We start from the raw sequence: 12869 nt of genomic DNA on the forward strand, positions 1-12869 counted from the left end.
GTGGGGTGCGAGCCAGCCCGCCTCTGTGAGGGAGGCCGACGCGGTGGGAGAGGCTGGGTCTGAGGAAAGCCCTGTCTGTGACCCAAGCTCTGGAGCAGGCGCCCAAATCCTTTGTTTCCCCGGGGGCTGGCAGCAGCTCTACCTAGTAGGTGCTGTGGATTCCAGCTGTCGACAAGGATGGTTGTTGAGAAATGGAGTCCAGCCAGCAGGCATACACATTTTTATCATATGACTTTTCTGTTGCTGTGTCCAAAAACAAACAAACAAAAAAACACCACAAAAAAAAAAAAAAAAAAAAAAAAACCTAACGGGACGGTCTGTTTGGCTCACAGATTGAGGATATAGTCTCCGATGGTGAAGTCCGATGGTGAAGAAGGTATGGCAAGAGCAGAGGTGAATTGAACACCATCTCGCTTCCATTCACTCAGCCCTGCAAGCCTTTCTCAGCCTCATCCCAGTCTAGAAACTCCCTCAGCCGTACCCAGAGGTTTGTTGCCTAGGTGATTCTAGATCTCAATTGACAATATCACACTATGCAGATTACAGTCCTGAAAGGTTCAAATTAGCTAATCAAAGTCAATTTGAATACAAATCCATTCTTTGCCATCTTCAGTCTCTTGTGAATTTTTTCACCTCAGCATGTCCATAGGCCTGTGATGGTGGACCTAAAGATGTGTGTGTGTGTGTGTGTGTGTGTGTGTGTAGAGAGAGAGAGAGAGAGAGAGAGAGGCAGACAGGCAGGCAGGCAGGCATGGGATGATGGCAGGGTACAGACAAGCCCTCACAGAACTTAATACAAAGGGACACAAAGTCAGTTTTGTGGTCTGGGTAAGTACTGGATAAGTAAGTACTGGGTAAGTACTGGATAAGTAAGTACTGGGTAAGTACTGGATAGGCAAGTACTGGGTAAGTACTGGAATAGAACATAAAGGAGTACAGTAGAAAGATAGCTCAGCTGACACTCAGGCCTTAGGCAAACGTGTTCCTGGGAAGGCAATGCTTCCGTTGTTTCAGATATCTGGAATCATATGTATCATATATATACATATGAGGTAGGCTTGGGATCAGAAATAAGTTAAGCTGAGACTTACATAGATAAGACTAATTTGGCATGTTTAGTTTGTAATATCAAAATTATACAGAAAATGTACACTGGTTTAATATAGCATATGCATACACATATTTCATACACATTATAAATTGGAGAATTAAGAAAAATAGAGCAGTTTAAGAAACTTTAGGAAAAACTTGCACATTTCCAAAGAAAGCCACTGTACCTGAATCACTGAAAATTCAGGGCAATAACAAATTTTACTCATTTAATTGAAGTTCTTTTTCCCCTAATTTGAAGGCTAAAGCACATCTAACAAGAAGGGAACAAGACCCATGAGCTGACAAGTAGAGTGTGGTATAGGTAGTGGAAGTGTTCCTATGAAATCAAAGAATTACAAAAAAGACAATGTTGGAGGGTTAATAAAAAAAATTTAAAAAAATAAAATAAAAGGCCCATAAAAGGCCCCGTAGGAGAAGTAAGGCCTGAGGAGAATGTTCAAGCAGATTCTATCTTGTATCTTGGGTATTCTAAGTTTCTGGGCTAATATCCACTTATCAGTGAGTACATATCATGTGAGTTCCCAGGGCCTAGCAAACACAGAAGTGGATGCTCACAGACAGCTATTGGATGGATCACAAGGGCCCCCAATGGAGGAGCTAGAGAAAGTACCCAAGGAGCTAAAGGGATCTGAAATCCTATAGGTGGAACAATAATATGAACTAACTAGTACCCCCCAGAGCTCGTGTTTCTAGCTGCATATGTATCAAAAGATGGCCTAGTCGGCCATCAGTGGAAAGAGAGGCCCATCAGTCTTGCAAACTTTATATGCCTCAGTACAGGGGAACGCCAGGGCCAAGAAGTGGGAAGGGGAAGGGGGGCATGGGGGAACTTTTGGGATTACAACTTTTGGGATGTAAATGAAGAAAATACCTTATTTAAAAAAAAAAAAAAGAAAAAAGTGGCAAATGATACGCCCTCTATAGGACACGTCATTGGCTGCATCTGATACAGTACTGACTAGAACATTTCAATTCAAGCGGCGCACATTTAGCAAAATATAAACAGGATAAAACTTAAATGTATAAGTCAGCATGTAAAATTAACTGAAGACATTTACAGACTTGTTTTTAAGCATGTTGGGCTCTTCCATAACTATTTTAACTATCATTACAAAAAAAAAATTCAGTTATATTGTTTAAGGCTCAATCCATGTCAGTTTTCTTATACTTAACAATATTTCCACTCAGTCTTCCTACTGTTTAGTTATTAAAAGAAAACATGTTAAATAAATTAAATGATTTATATTTGATGTAGTTGTATATTTCAATACATTTTTGGGCTTTATTCTGTTGGAAAAGCTTTCAATTAACATTCCCATTAATTTTGATAAAAAGAGGACATAAGACCCAAAGTCACTAACTAAAATGTGAAGTGCAGTAAAATCTCATACAGTAGAAGGGAGGTGAGCTTTGAAAACTGCCGTCACTTAGTGGTCTTCCCCAACTTACCCTCTTCAGAATCTCATGGGTGTGGTGGACATTTAATGTATGCATACATGAGCATACATACATATACAAAAACACACACATATATGAATATATATTCACATATGGGGGTCAATCTGGTGCACAGTATTTTAAACAGACACATATCAGAATCACTTAGTGCCTAGCAGTGATTGCTTTGTAGAGTGATTTAAAATCAGCCTTGGAAGGACTCCAGGAGAGCATGTCCGTGCTCTCTGTAAAACAGAAAAAAGCACATTTCCCTCCTTACCTCCTGTAAATGCACAGCATGTTTTGAGGCACTAGAACAGTAAACACTCACATGTGTCATTATTAAATTCTTTTCTTTTCTCCTAAAATAACAGATATGTTCACAAAAGATTCTCAGAAGAACCTAATCAGAGCTGGTGAGAAGACTCGGTTGGGTAGAAATACTTGCTGCACAAGTCAGATCTCAGGAGCCGAGCCACAGAATCATGAGGAGCAGTACTGACTCCCAAAGTTGTCCTCTGGTCCCACCACATGCATCATGACACATGAACGAACACACAGACACACACACACACCAATAATAAAACACTTTTAAAAAGAAAATGTCTAGATCGGGGCACAAGTCCCTTCCATCCACTCTGGCACCAGGGTTCCTTGCGCACTGAGTTCCCGGACACCCCCAAGGTCATCACAGGACCCTCCATGGGATCTTAAGACCTCTGGTGAGTGGAACATAACTTCTGCCAGGAGGCAGGTTGGAACACCAGATATCTGGGCACCTTCGCTGCAAGAGGAGAGCTTGCCTGCAGAGAGTACTTTGACCATTGAAACTCAGGGAGAGCTAGTCTCCCAGGTTGGCTGATAGAGGGTAACAGAATCACCTGAGGAACAAGCTCCAACCAGAGACAACTATAACAACTAGCTCCAGAGATTACCAGATGGCGAAAGGCAAGAATCCTAACACTGTGGTCTTCATTCTTCTTCAGTTTCATGTGTTTTGTAAATTGTATCTTATATCTCGCCCCTTCTTAGAATTGGAAACAATCACCCATGGAAGGAGTTACAGAGACAAAGTTTGGAGCTGAGACAAAAGGATGGACCATCTAGAGACTGCCATATCCAGAGATCCATCCCATAATTAGCCTCCAAATGATGACACCATTGCTTACACTAGCAAGCGTTTGCTGAAAGGACCCTGATATAGCTGTCTCTTATGAGACTAGGCCGGGGCCTAGCAAACACAGAAGTGGATGCTCACAGTCAGCTATTGGATGGATCACAGGGCCCCCAATGGAGGACCTAAAGAAAGTATCCAAGGAGCTAAAGAGATCTGCAACCCTGTAGGTGCAACAACATTATGAACTAACCAGTACCCCGGAACTCTTGACTCTAGCTGCATATGTATCAAAAGATGGCCTAGTCGGCCATCACTGGAAAGAGAGGCCCATTGGACTTGCAAACTTTATATGCCCCAGTACAGGGGAACGCCAGGGCGAAAAAATGGGAATGGGTGGGTAGGGAAGTGGGTGGGAGGGTATGGGGCACTTTTGGGATAGCATTGGAAATGTAATTGAGTAAAGGTAAAATACATAATAAAAAAAAAAAGAATCCTACTAACAGAAATCAAGACGACTCACCATCATCAGAACGCAGCACTCCCACCCCACCTAGTCCTGGGCACCCCAACACACCCAAAAAGCTAGACCCGGAATTAAAAGCATATCTCATGATGATGGTAGAGGTCATCAAGAAGGACTTTAATAACTCATTTAAAGAAATACAGGAGAACACAGCTAAACGGGTAGAAGACCTTAAAGAGGAAACACAAAAATCCCTAAAAGAATTGCAGGTAAACACGCCCAAACAGATGATGGAATTGAATAAAACCATCCAAGACCTAAAAAAGGTCTTTAGACACCATAAAGAAAACCCAAAGTGAGGCAACGCTGGAAATAGAAACCCTAGGAAAGGAATCTGGAACCATACATGCGAGCATCAGCAACAGAATACAAGAGATGGAAGAGAGAATCTCAGGTGCAGAAGATTCCATAGAGAATATCAGCACAACAATCAAAGAAAATACAAAACGCAAAAAGATCCTAACTCAAAACATCCAGAAAATCCAGGACAAAATAAGAAGACCAAACCTACGGATAATAGGAGTTGATAGAAATGAAGATTTTCAACTTAAAGGGCCAGCAAATATCTTCAACAAAATTATAAAAGAAAACTTCCCAAAGCTAAAGAATGGCATGCCCATGAACATACAAGAAGCCTACAGAACTCCAAATAGACTGGACCAGAAAAGAAATTCCTCCCGACACATAATAATCAGAACAACAAATGCACTAAATAAAGATAGAATATTAAAAGCAGTAAGGGAGAAAGGTCAAGTAACATATAAAGGCAGGCCTATCCTAATTACACCAGACTTATCACCAGAGACTATGAAAGTCAGAAGAGCCTGGACAGATGTTATACAGACACTAATAGAACACAAATGCCAGCCCAGGCTACTATACCCGGCAAAACTCTCAATTACCATAGATGAAAAAACCAAAGTATTCCACCACAAAACCATATTCACACATTATCTTTCCACGAATCCAGCCCTTCAAAGAATAATAATAGAAAAAAAACCAATAAAAGTATGGAAATCACGCCCTAGAAAAAGCAGGAAAGTAATCCCTCAACAAACCAAAAAGAAGACAGCCACAAGAACAGAATGCCAACTCTAACAACAAAAATAAAAGGAAGCAACAATTACTTTTCCTTAATATCTCTTAATATCAATGGACTCAACTCCCCAATAAAAAGACATAGACTAACAGACTGGCTACACAAATAGGACCCAACATTCTTCTGCTTACAGGAAACCCATCTCAGAAAAAAAAAAAAAAAAAAAAAAACAGACACTACCTCAGAGTGAAAGGCTAGAAAACAATTTTCCAAGCAAATGATCTGAAGAAACAAGCTGGAGTAGCCATTGTAATATCTAATAAAATCGACTTCCAACCCAAAGTTATTAAAAAAGACAAGGAGGGACACTTCATACTCATCAAAGATAAAATCCTCCAAGAGGAACTATCAATTCTGAATATCTATGCTCCAAATGCAAGGGCAGCCACATTCATTAAAGACACTTTAGTAAAGCTCAAAGCACACATTGCACCTCACACAATAATAGTGGGAGACTTCAACACACCACTTTCATCAATGGACAGATCGTGGAAACATAAACTAAACAGGGACACAGTGAAACTAACAGAAATTATGAAACAAATGGCTTAACAGATATCTAAAGAATATTTTATCCTAAAACAAAAGGCTATACCTTCTTCTCAGCACCTCACGGGACCTTCTCCAAAATTGACCATATAATTGGTCACAAAACAGGCCTCAGCAGATACAAAAATATTGAAATTGTCCCATGCATCCTATCAGACCACCATGAATTAAGGCTGATCTTCAATAACAACATAAATAATGGAAAGCCAACATTCACGTGGAAACTGAACAACACTCTTCCCAATGATACCTTGGTCAAGGAAGGAATAAAGAAAGAAATTACTTTTTAGAGTTTAATGAAAATGAAACTACAACATACCCAAACCTATGGGACACAATGAAAGCATTTCTAAGAGGGAAACTCATAGCTTTGAGTGCCTCCAAGAAGAAACTGGAGAAAGCACACACTAGCAGCTTGACAACACATCTAAAAGCTCTAGAAAAAAAGGAAGAAAATTCAACCAAGAGGAGTAGACGGCAGGAAATAATCAAACTCAGGTGTGAAATCAACCAAGTAGAAACAAGAAGGACTATTCAAAGAATTAACCAAACGAGGAGTTGGTTCTCTGAGAAAATCAACAAGATAGATAAACCCTTAGCTAGACTCACTAGAGGGCACAGGGACAACATCCTAATTAACAAAATCAGAAATGACAGGGGAGACATAACAACAGATCCTGAAGAAATCCAAAACACCATCAGATCCTTCTACAAAAGGCTATACTCAACAAAACTGGAAAACCTGGACAAAATGGACCAATTTCTAGACAGATACCAGGTACCAAAGTTAAATCAGGATCAAGTTAACAATCTAAACAGTCCCATATCCCGTAAAGAAATAGAAGCAGTCATTAATAGTCTCCCAGCCAAAAAAAGCCCAGGACCAGATGGGTTTAGTGCAGAGTTCTATCAGACCTTCAGAGAAGATCTAATTCCAGTTCTGCACAAAATATTCCACAAAATAGAAGTAGAAGGTACTCTACCCAACTCATTCTATGAAGCCACAATTACTCTGATACCTAAACCACAGAAAGATCCAACAAAGATAGAGAACTTCAGACCAATTTCCCTTATGAATATCGATGCAAAAATACTCAATAAAATTCTCGCTAACCGAATCCAAGAACACATTAAAGCAATCATCCATACTGACCAAGTAGGTTTTATTCCGGGGATGCAGGAATGGTTTAATATACGGAAATCCATCAATGTAATCCATTATATAAACAAACTCAAAGACAAAAAACACATGATCATCTCATTAGATGCGGAAAAAGCATTCGACTAGATCCAACACCCATTCATGATAAAAGTCTTGGAAAGATCAGGAATTCAAGGCCCATACCTAAACATGATAAAAGCAATCTACATCAAACTAGTAGCCAACATCAAAGTAAATGGTGAGAAGCTGGAAGCAATCCCACTAAAATCAGGGACTAGACAAGGCTGCCCACTTTGTCCCTATGGATTCAACATAGTACTTGAAATCCTAGCCACAGCAACTCGACAACAAAAGGAGATCAAGGGAATACAAATTGGAAAAGATGAAGTCAAAATATCACTTTTTGCAGATGATATGATAGTATATATAAGTGACCCTAAAAATTCTACCAGAGAACTCCTAAGCCTGATAAACAGCTTCAATGAAGTAGATGGATATAAAATTAAATTAAACAAAGCCATAGCCTTTCTCTACACAAAGGATAAACAGGCTGAGAAAGAAATTAGGGAAACAACACCCTTCTCAATTGTCACAAATAATATAAAATATCTTGGCGTGACTCTAACTAAGGAAGTGAAAGATCTGTATGATAAGAACTTCAAGTCTCTGAAGAAAGAAATTAAAGAAGATCTCAGAAGATGGAAAGATCTCCCATGCTCATGGATTGGCAAGATCAACATTGTAAAAATGGCTATCTTGCCAAAAGCAATCTACAGATTCAATGCAATCCCCATCAAAATTGCAACTCAATTCTTCAATGAATTAGAAAGAGCAATCTGCAAATTCATCTGGAATAACAAAAAACCTAGGATAGCAAAAACTCTTCTCAAGGATAAAAGAACCTCTGGTGGAATCACCATGCCGGACCTAAAGCTTTACTACAGAGCAATTGTGATAAAAACTGCGTGGTACTGGTATAGTGACAGACAAATAGACCAATGGAATAGAATTGAAGACCCAGAAATGAACCCACACACCTATGGTCACTTGATCTTCCACAAGGGAGCTAAAACCATCCAGTGGAAGAAAGACAGCATTTTCAACAAATGGTGCTGGCACAACTGGTTGTTAACATGTAGAAGAATGCGAATTGATCCATTCCTATCTCCTTGTACTAAGGTCAAATCTAAGTGGATCAAGGAACTCCACATAAAACCAGAGACACTGAAACTTATAGAGGAGAAAGTGGGGAAAAGCCTCGAAGATTTGGGCACAGGTGAAAAATTCCTGAATAGTACAGCAATGGCTTGTACTGTAAGATCGAGAATTGACAAGTGGGACCTCATGAAACTGCAAAGCTTCTGCAAGGCAAAAGACACCATCAATAAGACAAAAAAACCACCAACTGATTGGGAAAGGATCTTTACCTATCCTAAATCAGATAAGGGACTAATATCCAATATATATAAAGAACTCAAGAAGATGGACTCCAGAAAATCAAATAACCCCATCAAGAAAATGGGGCTCAGAACTGAACAAAGAATTTTCACCTGAGGAATACCGAATGGCAGAGAAACACCTGAAAAAATGTTCAACATCCTTAATCATCAGGGAAATGCAACTCAAAACAACCCTGAGATTCCACCTCACACCGGTCAGAATGGCTAAGATCAAAAATTCAGGTGACAGCAGATGCTGGCGAGGATGTGGAGAAAGAGGAACACTCCTCCATTGTTGGTGGGATTGCAAGCTTGTACAACCACTCTGGAAATCAGTCTGGCAGTTCCTCAGAAAATTGGACATAGTATCCCGCAATACCTCTCCTGGGCATATATCCAGAAGATGTCCCAACCGGTAAGAAGGACACATGCTCCACTATGTTCAGAGCAGCCTTAGTTATAATAGCCAGAATCTGGAAAGAACCCAGATGCCCCTCAACAGAGGAATGGATACAGAAATTATGGTACATTTACATAATGGAGTACTAGTCAGCTATTAAAAGGAATGAATTTATGAAATTCCTAGGCAAATGGTTGGACCTGGAGGGCATCATCCTGAGTGAGGTAACACAATCACAAAAGAACTCACATGATATGTACTCACTGATAAGTGGATATTAGCCCAGATACTTAGTTTACCCAAGATATAAGATACAATTTGCAAAACACATGAAACTGAAGAAGAAAGAAGACCAAAGTGTGGACACTTTGCCCCTTCTTAGAATTGGAAACAATCACCCATGGAAGGAGTTACAGAGACAAAGTTTGGAGCTGAGACAAAAGGATGGACCATCTAGAGACTGCCATATCCAGGGATCCATCCCATAATTAGCCTCCAAACGATGACACCATTGCTTACACTAGCAAGCGTTTGCTGAAAGAACCCTGATATAGCTGTCTCTTGTGAGACTAGGCTGAGGCCTAGCAAACACATAAGTGGATGCTCACAGTCAGCTATTGGATGGATCACAGGGCCCCCAATGGAGGACCTAGAGAAAGTATCCAAGGAGTTAAAGAGATTTGCAACCCTGTAGGTGAAACAACATTATGAACTAACCAGTACCCCGGAACTCTTGACTCTAGCTGCATAAGTATCAAAAGATGGCCTAGTCGGCCATCACTGGAAAGAGAGGCCCATTGGACTTGCAAACTTTATATGCCCCAGTACAGGGGAACGCCAGGGCCAAAATGTGGGAATGGGTGGGTAGTGGAGTGGGGGGGAAGGTATGGGGGCCTTTTGGGATAGCATTGGAAATGTAATTGAGGAAAATCCATAATAAAAAAATATTTTCAAAGAAGAAAAAAGAAAAAAAAATGTCTAGTCAAAAGTTCATTTTCCCCTCTAAAGCAATTGGGACTTTTAGCACTTTGAGCAGCAGGGGGCGATCGATTCCCTTGTTTATGGGTTAGACACTAGGGTGCAATCTTTCTGCAAACATGCCACCCCCAGGCTCAAGGGGTACTGAGACATGCTGCACACAGAAAAAAGAAGTGATAATATAGGGCATATGGTCTCACAATTTAGAACTGATGGCAAATTTGTGGTGATTTAAGACAAAGCTTTAATATGTATAAAAATCTAAATGAAAGTATGATATGTGTGTTCATACCATACTTACTGACTTGTAAGTGCAAATTTTGAAATTTTCAACAATTAATGTAGTTAAAAATGTTTAAATCATATCTCTCATCATCCAGAGGAACACTTTTTTTATTCGGTATTTATTTCATTTACATTTCCAATGCTATCCCAAAAGTACCCCACACCCTCCCATACCCACTCCCCCCTCTTGGCCCTGGCATTCCCCTGTACTGAGGCCTATAAAGTCTGCACGACCAATGGGCCTCTCTTTCCACTGATGGCCAACCAGGCCATTTTCTGATACATATGCAGCTAGAGACACGAGCTCTTGGGAGAGGAGGGGGTACTGGTAAGTTCATATTGTTGTTCCCCCTATAGGGTTGCAGTTCCCTTTAGCTCCCTGGGTACTTTCTCTAGCTCCTCCATTGGGGGCCTTGTGATCCATCCAATAGCTGACTGTGAGCATCCACTTCTGTGTTTGCTAGGCCCTGGCATAGTCTAACAAGAGACAGCTGTATCAGGGTCCTTTCAGCAAAATCTTACTAGTGTATGCAATGGTGTCAGCGTTTGGAGGCTGATTGTGGGATGGATTCCCAGGTATGGCAGCCTCTAGATGGTCCATCCTTTCATCCCAGCTCCAAACTCTGTCTCTGTAGCTCCTTCCATGGGTGCCTTGCTCCCAATTCCAAGAAGGGGCAGAGTATCCATACCTTGGTCTTCATTCTTCCCGAGCTTCATGTGTTTCGCAAATTGTATCTTATATCTTGGGTATTCTAAGTTTCTGGGCTAATATCCACTTATCAGTGAGTACATATCATGTGAGTTCTTTTGTGATTGAGTCACCTCACTCACAATGATGCCCTCCAGGTCCATCCATTTGCCTAGGAATTTCATAAATTCATTCCTTTTAATAGCTGAGTAGTACTCCATTATGTAAATGTACCATAATTTCTGTATCCATTCCTCTGTTGAGGGGCATCTGGGTTCTTTCCAGATTCTGGCTATTATAACTAAGGCTGCTCTGAACATAGTGGAGCATGTGTCCTTCTTACCAGTTGGAACATCTTCTGGATATATGCCCAGGAGAGGTATTGCGGGATCCTCCGGTAGTACTATGTCCAATTTTTTGAGGAACTGCCAGACTGATTTCCAGAGTGGTTGTACAAGCTTGCAATCCCACCAACAATGGAGGAGTCAGAGGAACACTTTTTTTATTTTTTCCTTAGTGTTTATAGAGTTTGGACATATACTTTCCCTAAAGCAGATCAAAAAACAAGGATTGTATTGTTTAAGTTGTGACGAGGTTCAAATGATAAACAATTTATGTTTTTATTCATTTATATTTTATTGTTTTATGTATTAGGTTTTTTAAACTAGATTTATCTATGTAGCTCTGGCTCTCTTTGAACTCTCTGTAGGACCGGCTGGCCTAGAACTCAGACTCATAGAGATCCACCTGAGTCTACTTCCTAAGTCCTTAAATTAAAGCCTTGAGTCACCACTGCTAAGCTTTTTCATGGTTTTAGTAGTGGATTTTTATATCACAGGTTAAGTGTGCCATAACTGATTGAGCCCAGCCTACTCTTTAAAAAAGACCAATTAGTTTTTCTAATACTTACAACAGAAATATGATAAACATCATACAAACACACACTTGCTCTTTGGTATACATTCTTAGAATTATGATACCAGAAAATACAGGGAGCGGGAGACTGAAAAGAGAGAACACTCAGATTTTCATGGTCTAAAAATCCATGGAATAGTAGCGCTCTTTTTCAGTTAATAGAAAAGGCATGCCTTCTCTTTGGTTCAATTTACATTCTTTCCTAGGAAAACAAATGCCTGATGAAGAGACAGCACAGTGGTTAAGGGCTCACACTTCTGAGTCTGATTCCCAGAATACATGTCTAGCAGCTCACAACTGTCTTAACTCCAGTACCAGGCTATCTGACAACCCTGTCCTCCACGGGTACCTACATCATGTGTGTATACACACGCATGGTTAAAAATAAAAACAGGGGCTGGCTCAGCAGGAAAGAGCACTGACTGCTTTACTGAAGGTCCTGAATTCAAATCCCAGCAACCACATGGTGGCTCACAACCACCTGTAATGAGAACTGACACTCTCTTCTCGTGCATCTTAAGACAGCTACAGTGTACTTTTTATAATAATAAATAAATCTTTGGGGCAGTGTGAGCAGGAACTGAGCAAGCAGAGTTGACTGGAGTGAGCAGGGTTGACCAGAGCAAGACAAGTTCCTAAAACTCAATTCCCAACAAAAACATGAAGGCTCACAGCCATCTGTACAGCTACAGTGTACTCATACATAAGATAAAGTAAAAAATCTTTAGAAATAAAATAAAATAATAAATTTTAAAAATTTATTAAAATAAATTTAAAATATCATTTAAAAAGATATTTATATTTTGTTTCATTTATTTATTTATTATTTTTGACAGGTTCTCACCATGTATCCCAGGCTGGCCTGGATTTGCTATATACACCAGGCTGGCACAAAGTTCACAGAGTCCACCTGCCTCTGCTTCCCAAGTGCTGGGATTAAAGTTGTGTGCCACCAGGCTTATTTCTCCTCTTAGGAACTGCTTCTTGTCTTGGGACCCTTCTTGCATCTCAGAGATACATTCAACTATTTTGAAAAATACCTTCACCAATTTGTCTTTTGCTTTTACTTGTAAATATTTTCATGCACTATTTTTTGATGGGTGTGTCTTTGTTTTGATCACTTCCCATACCAGTCTTTTACATGTTTTGCTTTTAGGTACTATT

The sequence above is a fragment of the Mus caroli genome, unplaced genomic scaffold (assembly GCF_978045245.1).
Source record: "Mus caroli unplaced genomic scaffold, Mus_caroli_1 scaffold_6, whole genome shotgun sequence".
NCBI classification, from domain to species: Eukaryota; Metazoa; Chordata; class Mammalia; order Rodentia; family Muridae; genus Mus; species Mus caroli.